The 20244-nt window shown below is 40.2% G+C and overlaps 1 protein-coding gene across 15 annotated transcripts in view; it reads left to right on the forward strand.

Moving 5' to 3' along the window:
* The window catches only part of TCF4 (transcription factor 4), a 623095-nt gene that overhangs the window by 318532 nt on the left and 284319 nt on the right, over positions 1 to 20244 (forward strand). The window lies entirely within an intron of this gene.

Below are 20244 nucleotides of genomic sequence, written 5' to 3' on the forward strand. Positions count from 1 at the left end.
TCCGCTTAAAAAAAGATTACAAGTCAACAGCTACAAATACTGCAGCTGCTGACTTTTAATAGTCGGACACTTACCTGTCCCAGGGTTCAGAGAAGCGGGGGGAAAGAAGCCCCGCTTGTCTCCCCCTCCTCTCTGCGATGCCGGCATTGTCACTGTGGGCACCCAGCTGTGTCCCAGATGACCAGATGATTGCCGAGAGGGAAGGGGGAGAGGTGATCTTCCTTCCGGTGCCCCGGGAGGAAGTGGGAGCTGAAACCCTCTAGAAAGAGGGTCTCTGCTCCCCCCCCCCCAAAAAATGACATGCCAAATGTGGCATGTCAGGGTGTCACCTTCCCTTAAAGCAGAAGTTCCATTTTTGGGTGGAACTCCGCTTTAAGGTGATCTGTCCTCTCTATTTTTCCTGTTTACCGTTATCATTGAAAGTGAAAGTAAAAGAAAATCCCAATTTTTGGGAAAAGTAATAGAGGTGAAATCTTCCAATGGGGACCTGGGGGTCCCCAAGAAATTCCCTTAATTTGAAGAAATTTCCTCTCAATTCCTGTTGGCTTTAGAACAGGAAGTGAAGGGAAATCTCCGCAATAGGACACAGGTGGTGAAAAAAGGGGGTTACCCTCCCTTGCTCTATCCAAAATGGAAAAAAAGTTTTGCCTATAGTTCTACTATAAGTTGATGTCAAGCTAATGCCATCAATACAAGCCCAAAACCTATTGACACCGGTTATAATTGTGTGCTGGGAGGGCAGCTTTAAAATAACCACTTGACCTCCGTGTTGAAGTTATAGCGTATATATGGTATATATGCTGGAATTTACACAGCTATAGACACTATACTGTAATGGCTATGATAGGGTGACAAGCAATCTGACGCTAACAGACACTGACTGGGAGGGTCACTTGGCACTGACATTGCTTGTGACAGTAATACAGTGATCAGTGATAATACTGTACACTGACACTGTACTAATGACACTGGCTGTAAAAGGGTTAACAGCAAGGGGTAATCAAGGGATTAATGTGTCCTTAACAAGGGTTATGTGTGCTACTTTTGCTTACTGATCTGGCTGTTTTTCTTCTGCTTTTCAGGGAGAAGAAGCAGCCAGATCATTGTTCCCTGTACACAGAGTCTTTGTGTTTGTAAATACAGAACTCTGTGTGTGATTGGACAGGTTTCAGCTGAAATCATTGCTGAAATCTGCTTTTAAATTTGTGCTGTGTGCAACAACAGTATGCGTGGGGGGGGGGGGGGGGGGGGGGGATGCACACCACAAACCCGTATGCAAGTTGGCAAAGTACATGTCCATTGCCGAGCCTGCACCCGCCACCAGCTTGCAGTATATTTATTGTAAGCTCACCCTATAAATTAATCCTAGGACAAATTTAACCACTTGACCTCTGGGCACTTAAACCCCTCCTTCCTAACCAGACCAATTTTCAGCTTTCGGTGCTCTCACACTTTGAATGACAATTACTCAGTCATGCAACACTGTACACATATGACATTTTTGTCCTTTTTCACACAAATAGAGCTTTCTTTTGGTGGTATTTAATCTCCGCTGTTTTATTTTTTTATTTTTTGCGCTGTAAATAAAAAAAAGCGTAAAATTCTGTAAAAAATAAAATAAAAATCTTTGTTTCTCTTAAAATGTATTGCAGAGTATTGGCGAGTATTGGCAGAGTATTGCAGATTATGGCAGAGTACTGCAGAGTATTGGCAGAGTATTGGCAGAGTACTGCAGAGTATTGGCACTGAGCAGCGCTGTGGGCACTACAGATCCAGCCCACAGCGCTGCTACAAATGATCTCTCCCCCTCTCTCCCCCTCTCCCCTCGCACTGTACAGATCGGTACAGAGAGGGGAGGGAGGAACCGGCGTCATGACATGAAGCTTTGCATACCCTGGCAGAAATGTTGAAATGTTGGCATTAATTTTGAAAATATGACTGATCCTTTATTTAAGGATAGTGATCACATGAAGCCATTTATTATCACATCGTTTTTTGGATCCTTTTTAAATCATAATGATAAAATAAATCACCCAAAACGAGCTGCACAGTGGAGGTAAGTATGACATGTTTGTGATAAAAAACAAAAAAACAAAAACACAAACCTTCACAATCACTTTAATTTAAGGGGTCTTGCACACAGATGTAGTTGAGGCATATAGGAGTACACAGTAAATTACGGCTCTAGTTGTGCATTTCTGCGCATATAGCTGCGCACAATGTTTTTTGTAATACACGTCTACAGGCACAAATACACTGCTACTGTGGCTTCCAGGCACCACAACTACGCTATATTACCAAAAGTATTGGGACACCTGCCTTTACACGCACATGGACTTTAATGGCATCCCAGTCTTTGTCTGTAGGATTCAACATTGAGTTGGCCCACCCTTTGCAGCTATAACAGCTTCAACTCTTCTGGGAAGGCTGTCTGCAAGGTTTAGGAGTGTGTCTATGGGAATGTTTGACTATTCTTCCAGAAGCACATTTGTGAGGTCAGGCGCTGATGTGGACAAGAAGGCCTGGCTCGCAGTCTCCGCTCTAATTCATAAATGTTTTGGACCAGTGCACAAAGCAAGGTCCATAAAGACATGGATAAGTGAGTTTGGGGTGGAGGAACTTGGCTGGCCTGCACAGAGTCCTGATCTCAACCTGATAGAACACCTTTGGGGTGAATTAGAACGGAGACTGCGAGCCAGGCCTTCTCGTCCAACATCAGTGCCTGACCTCACAAATGCGCTTCTGGAAGAATGGTCAAACATTCCCATAGACACACTTCTAAACCTTGTGAACATCCTTCCCAGAAGAGTATGTGTAAATCAAATATATTGCAATAGTGAGTATTCAGTCCATAGGTGAAAACTATGTAGCGAATAAATTGCTTGTAAGCAAGCACATTGAGTAAAAAACATAAATATGTACCAAACATCAGGAACCAAACTATAAAATTCTGATGAGATGGTATCCTGCATATCTTTTGGAATTGTGACAAACTTCACAATTTCTGGTCTACGGTGAGGCGTATAAATCATACATTTACCGATTTCCTGATTCTCTTGGAATCAGTCTTCTTTCTCTAACACCATCATATGTACCTAAAAAGACCTACAAGTGCTTGGTCTTAGTACATTCGCTTAATGCTGCCAAAAGCCGTATCCCTGGCTGCTGTAAGCAAAGACAGGCCCCATCTATTGCTTTATGTTAGACAAAGTAAATAAGATATTTAAAATGGAAGTCTCTGCTCTCTAATAAAAAAGGGCTCCCATTACAAGTTCCTGAAAAAATGGTTCTATTGGCATGAATTCTTGTACTCTGACGATTACATAACTTTCATAGAGACTACCAGAGACCAAAGACTATCTGTTACATGCTATATGGACCTGAGCTGGTCTGGTCTGGTCCTATCTTCTTCCACTCATTTCTTTGCTCCCTCCTTTTTTTTAAATTCTTTGAATCTTTGAATCTTTGTTCCCTAGTACTTTGAACATACATGAGCTGGATCTAGTGTACATGTTGTGTAGGTTCCATACCAGCAAGGCAGCATTAAAGAGGGATTCTTCAGAGAAGTAGGACGTTACTTTGAGTTTTTTTTCTAGGACACAATGGATACACTTTCTCCCGGCACTTCTATCAAAACCACATTTATCTTTTCAAAATATCAGCCTGGTGCTGCTCCTTTGTTTTCATGGAGCAGCCCAATCAAATGCTTGTCCAACCCAACTGGCATATCCTGACTTGTCAGAGCAGCGACACTTCAGAACACCTTAATAGATGTATTCTGCAGATAGAAACAATTTTTAGACATTGAAAAAAAAAAAACTGAGCCAAAACTCCTTTCACAGACTTTCTTAGTGTTTTGCCAGAATCACAGTATTCATTTTGCGTAATTGTGGCACTTGGACCAGAGATCATTATCTCAAATAGAACCGACCTACTAGGTTGCTACATTCAGCAATTCCCCCTTTGTTTCAGCTCCCAGTGCTTCGCTTCCCTCCCATGCATACTATAACAGAAATAATTAAATATTTAACCTGTGCTCATCATTCACTGACACATTTGTTATGGCAGAGCAACTAAAGGCAAATTGAAAAAAAAAAGAAAAATCAGATTTCGGAAACCAGGTGCACATTGGTTTATAATAAGCAATAGGAATAATTACTCAGATAATTAAAGAGATCTCTAAATTCCTATGTTTACTTGATACTTGACTGTTTAAATTACTACAAAGATATTAAAGTCAAATGTCGCTGAGCTTCACTTAGGCATGCTAATATTTAGGGTCTACCCTTATCAATTAGAATTTGTACTGAATGTACTACTTTTTTGTTTAAATTATGTGCTGGTGTCAGCTCCTGCAAACCAGTATTTGTATACATTTCTAAGGGTGCGATGGGCTGGAAGATATTTAGCTTAGAAACATTATATAATCCAGTCCAATAACTATTATTATCACTGTAAGCACAGGAACTTTACCCATTTGTGCTTCTCGCTATATGAATTCTACTGAGACTTTACAAAGTAACATGCATAATAACGCTAGTCTTCCTTAACATTGGTGCTTAAGATGATTTTCACATTAGATAACACTGTTAGAAAAAGACTTATCATTTTTTTTGTTTTTCATTCTTCAATGGGCTTAGAATTCCATAACCCCTTAACTGAGTTTCCTCCCCCTCCCTTACTTTTCTTTCCCCTTTAGTCCACTGTTCTTCCCATCCCCATTTTGCTTCCCTTCCCCATTCCTTCCTTTACCTTTTCTTTACCCTTTCTTACTTCCCTTTTTTCTTATTTTCTTGTATTTTTTCTCTTTTTCCGTCCCTTTTCTCTCTTTCCCTCCTCTTACCCCCCCCCCCCCCCCCCCTTTTACCTGTACTTTCCCTAACAAACTTTTCCTTCCCTCTCTTACTTTTATTTCCCCACTTCAACTTTTTTTACCCTTCTCTTACTTTTCTTCCCCTCTCCCTCCTATACTTTCCATTGCCATCTCTTACATTTCATTCCAATCTCCTAATTTCTAATACCTTTTTTACTTTCCTTCCCCTCTTTTTACATTCCCTCTCCTTCCTTGTTTTACTCTGTTTTCTTTCCCCTTTCTTGCCTTCACTTTCACGTTTCTTCTCTTCCTTTTTCTTTCACTTCCAAACTCTTACTTTTCCTGCCATTCTCCTATTTTCTGTTACCTTCTCTCACTTTGCCCTTCTGCTCCCTCCCTCCTCCCTTCCTTTACTTTCCCCTCTCATACATTCCCTTCTCTTCCCTTCTATTTCAGACGAACTGATTCTTTGGTCGGACTCGAGTCTGTTGGAAAGATTTGAAACATGTTCTAAATCTAAAGTCCGTCTGATTTTTTGACAGCAAAGGTCCGATGAAGCCCACACACGGTCAAATTGTCTGACGGATTCATTCCGTCAGACCTTTGCTGTCGGAAAGTCCGGCTGTGTGTACGCGGCATTACAGTGTATGTGGTTTTCGTTCAGTAAAGTCCATTCATTACAAAATCAAATATTAAAAGCAAATTAAGAGAATTTTTGTTCACTTTTTCCTAAGACTTTTCCTAAGAATTTCCGTTTGAAATTCTATCCATCTATGGCCATCTATGACTCTTTTCAAGTCTATCCGAAATTTAAAGGAAAAAAATTGGGTTTAGATACACCTTAATGACTGCAGTGACCTAGAGGGGACAGCTTTTACATTCCCTGTCCTTCCTTGTTTTACTCTGTCTTCTTTCCCCTTTCTTGCCTTCCCTTTCACATTTCTTCTCTTCCTTTTTCTTTCACTTCTCTTATTTTCCCTTCCAAACTCTTACTTTTCCTGCCACTCTCCTATTTTCTGTTACCTTCTCTCACTTTCCCCTTCTGCTCCCTCCTCCCTTCCTTTACTTTCCCCTCTCATACATTCCCTTCTCTTCCCTTCCTTTTCCCCCCTCTTTACTTTCCTTACCTCCCCTTTCCCTTTCTCACTTTCTCTTTCCTTCCCCTCTACCCTTACTTTCCATTCCCCTTTCTTACTTTTCCTTTCCTTTTCTTACTTTTGCTTCTCCCTACTTATTTTTCTTTCCCCTCTCTTCCTTCTCCTCTCTTACTTTTTCTTCACCCCTAATGCCCTGTACACACGATCGTGTTTTCCGACAACAAAACCATGGATTTTTGTCCGAAGAGTGTTGGCTCCAACTTGTCTTGCATACACACGGTCACACAAATGTTGGCCAACAATTACGAACGTAGTGACGTACAAGACTTACGTGATATCTCCATTACGAACGCTAGTTTTACAAGACCGAGCGCTTCCAGTTTGTCCTTGATTCTGAGAATGCGTGGCCTTTTGTGCAACGTACTTGTGTACACGGGATCGGAAAGTCCGACAACAAACATTTGTAGGTGGCAAACTAGAAAACCTGCTAGCAAACATTTGTTGGCGGAAAGTCCGACAACAGATGTCTGATGGAGCATAAACACGGTTGGACTTACCACCAACAAGCTCACATCCAATCGTGTGTACGTGATCCTACCTTTCTTTTCTTTCCCTCTTTACTTTCTTTTCCCCTCTCTTACTTTCATTTCCCCCTCTCTTAATTCACCATTCCCTCTCTTAACCTTTTCTTTCCTTCTCCCTACTTACTTTTCTTTCCCCTCTCTTCCTTATCCTCTCTTACTTTTTCTTCACCTCCTATACATTCCGTTCTCCTCTTTTACTTTCTCTTTTCTTACCTTTCTTTTCTTCCCCTCTCCTATCTTCATTTCCCCCTCTCTTATTTTACCATTCCCTCTCTTAACCTTCTCGTTCCTTCCCCTTTTTTCCCTTTCTTTCTATGATTGTATTTTCCTTTCGCTTCCTCTTTCTTACTTTTCCTTCCCATCGCTTATGTTTCCTTCCCCTCTAATCTTTCCATTCCCCTTTCTTACTTTCTCTTCTCTTAACTTCCTTTCCCCCTTTACCTTCTGTTCCTCTTTCTTACTTTAATTTCCCCTCTTTTACTTTTCTTTCTCCTCTCTTACGTTTCATTGACCTCTTAAACATTCCATTCACCTCTTTTATTTTCCTTCCAATCTCCTAATTTATATTCCCTTCTTTCACTTTCTTTCACCTCTTTTACTTTCCCTCTCCTTCCTTGTTTTACTCTCCCTTCCTTTTCCCTTTCTTTCACCTTCCTTATCCCTTCCTTTCTCCTTCCTTTGCCTTTTCTTTCCCTTTTCTTCCCTTTCTTTTTTTTTCCTTTCTCCTACTTTCACTTCCCCACCCTTACTTTTCCTGCCACTATCCTATTTTCTGTTCCCCTCTCTCACTTTCACCTCCACTACTTTTCCTTTCACCCCTAATTTACTGTTTTCCCCCACCTGTCTGTTTTCATTCCATTCCAGCATATCTAAATCTAAAAACAGAAATATCATATATTGCAGCTTCTAAATCCTTAGATTTGGTGACTTTTATTTCCCCAGGGGATACTGCCAGTAACACACTTCCTGTCTCAGCCTAGGTTCACACTGTAGCGATTTGAGAACCAGTGCCAATAACCACTTCGTATCTCTCCCACAGGCGGTTCACACTGCCCTCTGCAAACCACTGCGGGTGTCAATAACATGTTAATGACACCCCCAGGATGGTTCAGAGATTGCCGTGCGAAATAATGGATTTGGACAGGAATCGAATTAGATAGGTGAGAACACCCATACGATTCAATTCCAGTGCGGGGGAGGGGTGGGGGGTCCAGCACCTTCTTTGTGCTAATCCAATGCGAGTCTCTAGCTAACACTTTTTAGGCAGTATTCACACTACCACGACTTGAAAGTCATATGCTTTTGCCACGATTTTACCACAATTTTGATGCAATTATACCACAATTTTATTGTGATTCTGCCTCAGTTTCAGTGAATGCATGTGTAAACTTGAGGTCTATGGACCTCACCTTGCATCAAAGTTGGACCAAAGTAGTACAGTGACTACTTTGAAGTCAGTGCATCTTGAAGTCTCACAGATATGAATGGTTATCATTGGGAATCATGGGGTACAACTTGTCATGCGACTCTGATGTCCAAAGTCACAGGAAAAGTTGCACAAGTGTGAAAGGGGCCTTAAGCAGTTAGGCTACTTACACACTGAGGCATTTTTCAGGCGTTTTAGCGCTAAAAACAGTGCCTGTAAAACACCTGAAAATGGCCTCACCTGCAGCCCCAGTGTGGAAGCCGGTGCGCTTGCAGGACGAGAAAAAAAGTCCTGCAAGAACCACCCTGCCTATTGAAATCAATAGGGAGTGCTGCAGAAGCGCCCACAAAGCGCTGCAGCAGCAGTGCTTTTAAACCTTTTTAACCCCTTTTTAAAAGAGCACCACTAGCAGCGGAAAAGCACAGATTAAACCACGGTAAAGCGCCTCTAAAATGAGCAGGCGCTTTACCACTACCACCCCGGTGTGAAAGTGCCCTTAGAGAAACTTTTTTTTTTTTTTTTTTCGAGATATCGGGATAAAGGTTTTTCTTACTAATTAATAAAAACTGACCGGTATAAGCACCTCTATAATAACTTTTTGCTTTGGACGTAGATAACCTTTCTCCCCTTTTTCTCTTGCTCTTTCTTCCTTCCATCATAAGTCAAAATCACAAGAACCTTTTGTGTTTTGCACACTTTGAAGAGTACTATTAGCCCAACTTGAAGGTTTAGAACCCATACCAGAGTTTTATTGCTGGGGGAGATCTCTTCTGTTGTTCCTCCGATGTCAGTTGCCACCGGGACAGGATATAAAGGGGATCTCTTCAGTCTGGGTACAAAATGCCATATGAAACCTTTTATTTTAACGTGTGGATGAGAGTTAAAACTTCTGTCAGGTTTTGCTTGCTCTCTTTTTTCACTTTCACTAGTTGTCACTAGGACTAAGAAGAGGGGGAAAATCTCCCCAGTGCGGATCCATCTCAGCAGATGAAATCTGACACACTTTTTTTGAAAGTGTTTTTAATTTTTCTAGTCATTAGTGGGTCAAATCAATTTGTTTTCAACTCCAGTGGTGGGAAAATTGAAGCCTGCAGCATGGAAAATTTTCTCAAATGTTATAACAGTGTATGTGGTTTTCGTTCAGTAAAGTCCATTCATTACTAAATCAAATGTTAAAAGCAAATTAAGAGAATTTTTGTACACATTTTCCTAAGAATTTTCCTAAGAATTTCCGTTTTTAAATTCTATTCATCTATGGCCATCTAGGTCTCTTTTCAAGTCTATCCAAAATTTAAAGTAAAAAATGTGGGTTTAGATACACCTTAATGACTGCATTGACCTAGAGGGGAAAGCTGCGTATCTGTGAATTTAAAACAATAATGAAAAAATGGCAATCTAGAGTTGGCACTCTAATGCCCCATACACATGGTCGGACATTCCGACCACAAAATACGTCGGATTTTTTCCAACTGATTTTGGCGGAAATTTGTGTTGCATACACACGGTCGCACAAAGTTGACGGAATATCCGATCACTCTGAACGAGGTGACGTCAAACATGTACATCAGGACTATAAACGGGCCAGTAGCCAATAGCTTTCATCTCTTAGTTTATCATGCGTGGCACTTTGTCCGTCGGAATTGTCTACACACGATCAGAATTTATGCGATCGGATTTTGTTGTTGGAAAATGTTAGATCCTGCTCTCAAACTTTGTGCGTCGGAAAATCAGACGGAAAAAAATCTGATGGAGCCCACACGTGGTCAGATTTTCCGATAACATGATTTGATTGCACATTTTCCATCAGAAAATCCGGCCGTGTGTACAGGGCATAAGAGGTGCCAAAAAATATTTAGGTCAACATTCTACTAGCAAATAAACTTAAACTTTTAATAAATGTAAAAAATGGTTTCCCTTTTACCAACCCTCGTCACCCATATACTAGTAGCCAATGCAGAGGGTGTCATACTGGAAAGAATGCCATGGTCAGGTTAAATGCATATTTCTCACAACCGACACTAATAGAGTTAATATCCCGCTTCCTGTGAGCACTCATTTGGCGAAGCACAATCCCCAAATGGTGTTGTAAATGAATCTTGCAGGCTGATGGTTTGTGAAGGCTTTATCTCTCCCTTTATTGCAGGCAGTTAGGGATGTGAGAAGTAGGCTGAACAATACTAAATGCGTAGCGTTCCATTTACAAGCTCTTTAAAATAAGTAGACATACATTTTGTTCTGCATATCCCAAGTGAAGCTACATTAGCCGTCCCTACTTGGAATATGACCCGTGGTGTTCTGATACAACATGGAGGTCTGTGGAATGGCTTCTCTCATTTTCTTTGCTTTATTTATGCTTATTAGGGTTGCCATATGTTATCTTTGGAAAACCAAACAGGGTTTTGGGGAATGAGGGGGTTAGCATTGGATTAGCTCATTTAAGGTTGGGGTGGCCCAGTAGGGGTTGTTAAGTTAATGTTGCTTTACTCATGTGGGAATTCTGAAAGTTGTTTGAATCTTGTGTGGAAAACATTTATTAATGCACCCCTAAAATTATATTTCTGCTACAAAGCTTAAGGAGGGTGTCAACATTTTTTAGACAATAAGGACTTGTTTACACTAGTGCGGTGACCTGCAGTTGTCCACACTGGGTCAACACAGGTCACTGCTAGGGCTAAAACGGAGTGCTTTAATATGCAATGCTGTGTGAATGAGCCCCTTCAGGTTTGCGGAATCTGTCTTTAGGTACACATAAGGACAGGTCTTTAGGCGAAATAAGCAAACTAAACAATACAGTGTAACATTTGTAACAGTATATACTGTAAGCTTATTAAGAAAGATGCTGCTGCCAGCACTCCTAAAACACAGAGCGGGATTTGGTTGTCAAACTGGCAGCTGGGTCCTGCAATTACACTATGCAAAGTGGCAGAGAAAGATCTGGTTTGCTATGCAGTGTGCCTAAACCAGAAACTATCCATATCAATTAGGGAAAAAGTAGGGGCATGATAAGGGAAGGGAAAAAAGGGGACGGAAAGCTAAACCTGGAACAATTATGTAAATCAAAAAAGTCAAAGTCAAGTTTGACTTCTATTCTACTACATTATCATACTAATTTGATTACTTTTACAATGGTTTACTTTTAGCAAAAGTTTTTATTAGCATTAATGACAAAAACATCTCAGAATGTTGCCGAACGGAATAATAATTGGTACAGTGTCTAGGTGCGGGATCTTGTGAATCACAACACCAAATGAGTTTGCAAAGAAGGATCCCAAGTTTTAAAAACAATTGCAAGCTGGACATTGGATCTTAGGAGAAGTTACACATAAATGAGCACCTCTGTTGTATTGGAGATAATTATATTGGTGGGGAGGAGGCTACCAGAACCATCTTATCTCATAAGAAGGCAATTCTGATTGACTTAGAAAATCCCACCCCAGGAAGACTTGGCCTGCATTGCTAGGGAATTTTCAGAGCATCTAATGGCAAAATATTGTTTTTCCATGCATCCATATTCACCCAGTTTTGCTGACGATCAGCTTTTGTCTGTGAAGATTTTAACTATAGTGTTAATTTTAGCAAAATTTCCAGACATAAGGTAAAGGGCAGCCATTTTGTTTTATAAAAAATGTGTGCTTCTCTTTATTTTGTTTGACGACTACAACTTTTCAGCCTACAGTTTACAGATACATACCCTGTTGCTGCATATAATTCTTTAGTATATATATAGTATAAGATCTTTTTTTTTTCGTGATACACATTTAAAGGATAACTAAAGAACAAAAATGTGATATATTGCAGCTTACGGACCTTGTGGTGGCTACATTAATTATATTTTTTTCAGACTAAAAACATTCTTAGCAAGCTCAGACCTGTAAGCAGGTATTACATCCCTTTAATTTTAGCTCCTCCTTAGAGGTGGAGTGTGATTTCAACGTTAAACTTTATTTGAGGTGGGAGGAGCTTATGTAAGAGTCTCTGCCTGGAGCCAAAATGAGAGAATACCAGAGAAGTTTCTTGGGGTGCTATCCACTTTAGCAAGAGGCTACAGAGAACTTTGCCCTTAAGTTTACTGGGAACTAGACATTGGACCTAAGCTCAGAATGCCCCCCTTCTGTTAATCAGAATTCGTGGGATTGATTGAATTGATCTGCCTTGCCATTTTCTTTAAAAGTTGTTACTATTAAGAAGTGCACTATACTACATTTCTGTAAAGTAAAGAAATTGCTAATGCAACAAGATACCTCTGGGTGGTGTTCGACTGGGAGTGATATGTCTGAGAACATGAACAATCTGTTTTGGTCAAACACTTCTGTTCATGTATAGTCTCGGGAAGGGAAGTGGTGATGAGCAGCACCGGCAGACAATGATGATTATTGTTTATTAATTTTTTTTATATTGCTTATTCTTATTTTCCATTGAGGACACATGTTTAAGTGGCAATTATCTAAGAAAGGTTTTTTTGGCACTTTTCATAGGAGAGAGGTCTTCTCACCTCCTGCTGTGTCTCCAACAAATGAAGTGAACGGAAATCACCCCAAAGGGAAAAAAGCCTGGAAAAAAAATAACCAGTTTAACCATGCCCTATGGCAGGGGTCTCCAAACTTTCTAAACAAAGGGCCAGTTTACTGTCCTCAGATTTAAGAGGGGGCTGGACTGTGGCCATTGGGAGTAGAAAATGTCCCGTCAGTAAGAATGAACAGTGCCCCGTCTTTGATGTCAGTGGGAGGAATGGTGCCCCGTTTTTGGTGTCAGTATAGTGTCTTATCTCCAGTGTCATTTGTGCCCCATCGTTGGTCTTATTGGGAGGAATTGTCCCCCTTCATTGGTGTCAGTGGGAGGAATTATGCCCAATTGTTGCTATCAGTGGATGAAAATAGTACCCCAAGGGCTGGATAAAAGCAAGCAAAGGGCCATAACCGGCCCCTGAGCTGCAGTTTCGGGACCACTGCCCTACTCTATCCAAACTGAAAACGAGAACCTAAAACTCCAAACTCAGCCAAGCTTGTTTACTTCTCCCAGTATCTATCAGCATCAAAAACAACCATTGTTACATAAAAATGCCCAAATAGGTGTTAAGAAAACAGGTTGATGTGGTAGTGTGGCTTCGCGTATAATAACATTAACTTGGTTATTGTGATTAGTAGTGACTCTGTTACTGTTATCGTGATTATTAAAAATAGTTTTAGCACACTTTCACCTTGGCGGTAGCCCACCTTCTTTAACCTTCCTAGCGGTAATCCCGAGTCTGGCTCGGGTTGGGATTTTAATTACAGGAGCGGTAACCCCGAGCCAGACTCGGGATCGCATCGCTCGATGCAGAGGAGGACACAGGGAGAGTTACTCACCTTGTCCCCTGGATCCAGCGATGTCCGCCGCGCTGTGTGATCGAGTTGTCCTCCGCTCGATTCACAGTGCCGAATGCCGCCGAGCTCCGTTCCCTGCGACGTTACGACGCACGGTGCGGAGAACGGCGGCAAATTCAAAAAAGTAAAAACACACAAAACGCACACAGCACTGTAATCTTACAGATTACAGTGCTGTATTAAAAAATACACACCCCCTTTGTCCCTAGTGGTCTGTGCAATGCCCTGCATGCACTTTTATATTATAAATACAGTTTTTTCTGCCTGGAATTTGGAGATTGTCCATAGCAACCAAAACATGTCCCTTTTTCAGTTTTTTTTGGATTTGATTACATTATTGAATAATTTTTATTATTCTTTATTATATTATAAACTTTATCATACCCGGGATGTCTGCTAGACTCTGGTTTGAAGAGATTTCAGAGCGTTATTCCTAAGAATTACAGGACTACAAAATAAAAGCCAGATTTCCATGCAAAATAATTGTACCGCTTTCAGCACCTTATTCCAGACTGAATCATACTGCCAGGGAGGTTAAAGATACTACAGTCAGCCCAGTCAAGTAAAGACCTAATGGGATTGATTTACTTAAACTCGAAAATACAAAGTCTAGTGCAGTTCTGCATAGAAACCAATCAGCTTCCAGGTTTTATTGTCAAAGCTTAATTGAACAAGCTGAAGTTAGAAGCTGATTGGCTACCATTCACAGTTGCACCAGATTTTCCACCCTATAATTTTGATAAATCAACCCCAGTGAGTGTCTGCACCAAGTAGAACTATTGGTAAATATATGTATATCAATTTCGGTGTTCACCTATTTTAGAGTGCGAACAAAAGCATATTGTAGCCTGACTAGTAGAGGTAATTTATAGTTAGATTTTCTGAGTTAGTTCACAGGAATGGGTCCTGGGAAATGTTGGAAATGTTAATTTGCTACAAATGTCAACAGGCATTTGATACATATGGCCTGGGATTATGGCACAAAGCTCTATACCTTTTTGCCAAGCCCTACCCCTGTTACTATAGTTTCATACATATGGAGAGGGTTTATGGCACAAAGCTCTGCTCCTCCTTGCCAAGCCCTACCCCTGTTACTATAGTGTCATACACATGGAGAGGGTTTATGGCACAAAGCTCTGTTCCTTTCTGCCAGCCCTGCTCCTTTTACTATCATTTTGTATCTGGTGGAAATCTCTGCATCATCTCCATATACATAGCAGGCATGTCTAAGTGTAGTCCTGCCTGCTGTCATTGGGAACAACTGCCTGTACATTTGCCCAGTGTGTCCAGCACATCTGCACCTTGCAAATAATGTATTACTGGCAAGCGTGGTCCTGTTCATGTGCATTAGATCAGGTTGTGTCTTCTCATGAGCTGGAAGAACAGCAGTCTTCAGCTAGTTCTCCCTACTTGTCACCACTTGGCCAGCTACCAAATCTCTCTACCTTATTAGTTGTCAGGCTGAGCAGTGACAGCCACGGGGCTGTGGATGATTACAGCTTTCTCTGTAGATCTCTGGTAAATATGTGACACCAGACTATAATTTCCAGGAGCGGTGAAAAAAAAAAAAAGCTGTTGTGTGAGAGAATTGTCAATCCAAGTTCTGGAATGGGGAGCGATTTTGGAACACTCAGCTCTTTAAAGCGGACCTTTTATAAAAATGAAAAAATAAAATAAAATAAAATAAATAAAACTTTACAGCAAATTACAAATGGATGAAAAATTGCATTGTTCTCTGTATTTTGGTATATAATATCAGACTAGGTGATATCAAACCTGAAGCCAAGGGACAAGAGCCAGGCTGAGGCTAATGCTACATGAACGCATCCTCTAATGCAGAAAGTCACTTCTTATTTCGAGAAGAAATCAATTCCAGACTGGAAAAAGTATTCCCCCTTCAATTTTCTATTGGGCAGTAGGTACCATGGGGTTGACCTCATGTGGGCAGACCTCAAGGTGTAGATGAAAAATCAGCATTGAAATCATACATATTTTCTCTGTGCAGTTGTCCTTTATTGGTTAAATTTTATCACGTTAATAAAGTGAAGTGGTATGGGTGGGAATCCCTAGCAATAATTTAGAATGTAACTGCTCTGGTTGCTCCTGTAGCTTTTAGGAAAACTAAGGACCCATTCAGACCATATGCATTGGGAAACCTTGTCCAGTCCCAGTCCTAACCGATTGTGCTCAACACTGGGCAGCATTGGTGAGTGCAACAGTGTGTGCTGAAAATAGGAGGACATGTATCATTACAACACATCAGTCTGCTGAACCTGACCGCTGGTGTGGTGCTGATCCTTTCCTTCTCCTAGTAATTATATATTGGGATTCTGCCATGTTAGAGCACTCACTGAAACCTTTCAAAGGGGGTGCTATGTGGGATGTTTCATGCAATACGTTTAGTGCCTAGTACACACAGGCCAAATGTCGGGAGACATTGGCTGGTTCAATAAGAACCAGCTGACATTCGGCCTGTGTCTATGTTAACCGGTCCATGCTCGTCCAGCTTCTGTCGGATAAGCATGCTCAGAAAACCAGTACAGCGGCTCCAACTGGAGCTGTCCATTTTTTTTCATGCAACCCGATGGGTTGAACAGAAAAAAAAAATATTGGTGTGTACCATGCTTAAGGCAGGGCTTCACAAATTAGCTTTGAATCTGAGAGCCAGGTAAAAAAGTTAGGAGACTAATTTTTTTAACCACTTGTCTACTGGGCACTATCACCCCCTTCCTGCCCAGGCCAGGTTTCAGCTTTCAGCGCTTTCATACTTTGAATTGCACGGTCATGCAACACTATACCCATATTACATTTTTAGAATTTTTTTTCCCACACAAATAGAGCTTCCTTTTGGTGTTATATATTCACCACTTCGTTTTTTATTTTTTGCTAAACAAATGAAAAAGTTTGTTATAAAATTTTGCAAATAAGTAATTTTTTGCTTTACTGATGGGCGGTGGGGAGACTGCACTGATGGGCACTGATGAGGCTTTACTGATAAGGCGGCATTGATGGGCTCTGATAGGCGCCATTTATGGTCACTGATATGCTGCACTGATGTTCACTGATAAGCTGGACTGATGGGCATTGATGAGGAGGCACTGATAAGGTTGCATTGATGGGCACTGATAGATGGCACTAATGGGCACTGATAGGCAGCACTAATGGTCACTAATATACTGCATTGATAGTCATTGATAGGCTGCACTGATGGTCACTAATGGGGCTGCATAATCGGGGTTTACCAGCTGATCACATGGTAAAGAGCTACTGTGATTGGCCCTTTACCTTGATCTGTGATAAGCAGTATCCGAAGGACACAGCGATCACAGAGCATGCCCGATGCGCACCCTTGGAGCGCGTGGGTGACGGGGTTCTGGGAGGACATCAATAAACGCCCTCCCAGGACTGAATGGCCATGCTGTAACTGTCTTTCGCCTATATCGCGGTCAGCAAGTGGGAAGCAGATGCGTGTGGCCGACGAAAGCCCAGGCGCCAGGACACACATTCTAGTGGCAACCTGGCGACAGGGATTTTTCAAGTCCTGGTTTAAGGAAATGCCAGCAAAGTTTTTTTCTTTCTTTTTTTTTTTTTACCTGTAATGTGACCCCATGCTGTGTGTTGATTTCTGTCAACTAGAGGGATGGGGGGGAATAACAATTCCTAAAAATATTCTGTGTGTATTTATGGAGTTTTGCTTTAACGGTGTGGAAATTCAAATCTGTTTTCCAACATTTATGTAGATTTTCATTACATGAGATATTGGAATGACTGAATCGAATTTAAGTTAAAAGGCAAAGTCCCATACAGTATATGAAGGTTTTAGATAGAAAGGAGTACAATATTTTTTTGTGCAGTGCCTTGAATCCAATTATCTATGTTGCCTTGCTGACTTGCTAAAAGTCACACAACTGCTCCAAAGGCGAGGGAGTGCCAAAGCATGCAGAGTTACAGTTTGCCAAATAATATCCTAAAAGAAAAATTATACATTTCTATTGACCCTACAGCTCTGGTATTTTATTTTGGATAGTAACATTCGGGGGGAGTCATCATATTTCTGTGAACATTTAGGGATGTTCCATTATCTTAGTTCTAATTTTAATTCACATATTTTATATGTATACAGATATAAGAATATGTAAACCATCTCTGTATCCAACAGAATGTTTTGTTTGCCTACCTTTTCTAAACACTTTACTTTGACTTAGTATAAGGCTCCATTAATACCTGGGCGATTGGAATCGGAGGCGGAATCTCTGTGATTTTGCCCATGATTCCAAATCGTGGGATGCTTGTGCGATGCCATTACATCTTCATGGCACCCCAATCACACCATGATTTTGCTACGTGATAAATCGTGGCAATTCACAATGCGCGATGCTGTTGCTCAAAAGAAGCTCCTGCTCCTTTTTCAATGACAAGCGCTGCCCGTTGTGATTTTCCGCAATTGCATTGCAATTTATCGCTGCGTGCTTGGGGTGCCATTAAGAAGTAATGACATCACACAAGGGTCCCGCGATTTGCCGCGATAGCAGAATCACGGGGATTTCTCCTGCAATTCCAATCATTATGGTGTGAATGGAACATTAGGGTCCCTGTACAGTAGATTTTAGACTGGGAAAGGGAGGGGCAGTATTCAGAGCCAATCATTCTTAGCCGCATGCACATATGCTAACAAGGAGCATGCTGATAGAAGGAGAAAGCAGATACAGCATATGACCTCATTAGTCTACTGCTGAAGCTTTCAATGGCCAGTCACAGGCTTGGAGATGAAAAGTGACCAAGCTGTATTGCTTATTGGCCGTAGGAAAAAGGTCAACAGCTTGGCTGTGCTGTTTGGCAGAGCTTTTTAAATCCCAAGACTGGATGGGCAAAAGTGCAAATCAATTTTGCAGTTTCCGACAGTTCCCCTGCAGCTGTGTTGAGCTGTTTGCCTGGAGTCCAACTTGAATGTAGGCAAATTAAATACTTTGAAAATTATTAATATTCTTTAAATGAGCATTTGTGATTTGATTATATCTATTCAATTTTTTATTTATTTATTTATTTAACTACATATCAGTAATAACCCAAGAGCTGCACAAAAGCTTTTGCATGGGATATGAGCTGTCCCCGTTCATATTTTGCACTGTTGCCTTTGGACTTTATTATGTTTAGTTAGTTGCTTTTCTAAATGAATTAAACATTTTATGGTGGACCAGAAAATATTCTTTCTATGGCAGTCTAAATCTTCCAAATTGTGCAAAAATTTCCACCACGACCTTTCATTGCTGGTTTTAGTGTCACGTAGTGCACATAGTTTGGAAAGTTCTAAACATTGCCCCAGAATATTCCCATTTCTTCTGTTTCCATCTCACGGGTCATATTGGACCAACTGCTCCCTAGCCGAAGACGTGCCCCTTTGTTGAGCTCTTTAGGAATCCTTGAAAACAAGGGCTCTTTGTTTTAGTGGCGGAGTGGCTTGTGAATTTTTTTTTTTTTTTTTTTAGTCCTCAGTGGGTTAACTGAAGAAGAGCAGAACAGTCATAATTGGCCCATTTAGGGTACTTTGCATGTGAATACTGCGTTAGTGAAGCATTACTAAGTCTGTTGTGAGTGACACGGTGATTAGAATATAGATTAGGCAAAACACATTCTGTACTTTATCAAGTACAGTAATTAGTTCACTCGGTAAAAAGTTGATTACAAGTACAGATAAAGTTAGATTTTTTTTCTCGGCACTTAATTTTAAATTTTCCTAATTTTTTTTTTATTTTTTTTTTATAAATGATAAATTTGTTCTTAATATAAACGAGGAGAGATCTACACCTGCTTTATTCCATGTGAGAACAATTAAAAGAACAATGTATTCGCTGCTAGGTGTAATCAAGGGACTTGTGTGTTATGGGTAAGTTTCAACGTAGTCTATTGCAAATAGTAAATAGATTTGTGCTGTTGTGATTAACGTCGGCTTATTAGCTTTATTACAGTTTTTACCCTATTGACAATGCTGAGAATTTTTGTAGAGGCATGGTGTCTTGCTATACACATTCACTGCAATGGTGGGAATGTTTTCATTAACTTGCCATATTGTTGTAATATTACAATATTGTTGTAATATAAATGTTTTTTTTTTTTATTATTATTTTTAACTTATAACTTTATCTGTACTGTGTGTATCCTCAAATCAAAGTTTTATTTTTATTGTAGGATTTATTTTTTTTCATCTATTTTTTTCATCTAGTTAAAAATGTAACCCATATGAGGGCTTTTAACTTCTGTTGGGGGTATTCATGGCACACTTGCCATTATTCTTATCATGGGTGTATTTATTGTCATGCTACCATTATTATTGATAGGAATTATGAGGATTAATGATTCATATAGTTACGTGTATCTGGATATTATCCACATGTATGAAAGAAAACAAAAATTTAACATAGGTAAAAAAACGTAGCATTTTGTTAGCTCTTAATTTCATTTACATAAACATTTTTATTTTTTTATTTTTTTTATAAAAGGTTTTATTGATATTCAATCCAACAGAAAAATAGACAGTTAGATGGTTACATTGTGGGTTGTGATCAGAAAAAAAATCAGAAAAATACATAAACTGTTTTATCTGCTTATTTAACTGTTTTATTTTTCTATAACTCTTACATTTTGGTTATAATGGGTCTGTACAGTAAAAAAAAAAAAAATTGCAGCAACCCTAGCTTTTATGATATGTTCCATCTATGCAAGAAAAACTCCCAGCATGCTGGATGTTATCATATCTGAAATCTCAAATATGTGTGCTAAATTATATAAATAGACCTTGTTGTAACGAATAGTATTTAAATGGTTGATACTGAATGATCCTCAGTTGTAGCCAAAAAGAAACATTCATGAACCCTTTGTTGTGTTATGGGGACATTATTGTCTCTATGCCTGCCATATTTGCTCTATTTCACCGACGATCACAAGAGGACTGATAATCAGTGAA

This window comes from Lithobates pipiens, unplaced genomic scaffold, assembly GCF_037356315.1.
Source record: "Lithobates pipiens isolate NorthernLeopardFrog02 unplaced genomic scaffold, aLitPip1_a1.2 Scaffold_3, whole genome shotgun sequence".
Classification (NCBI taxonomy): Eukaryota; Metazoa; Chordata; class Amphibia; order Anura; family Ranidae; genus Lithobates; species Lithobates pipiens.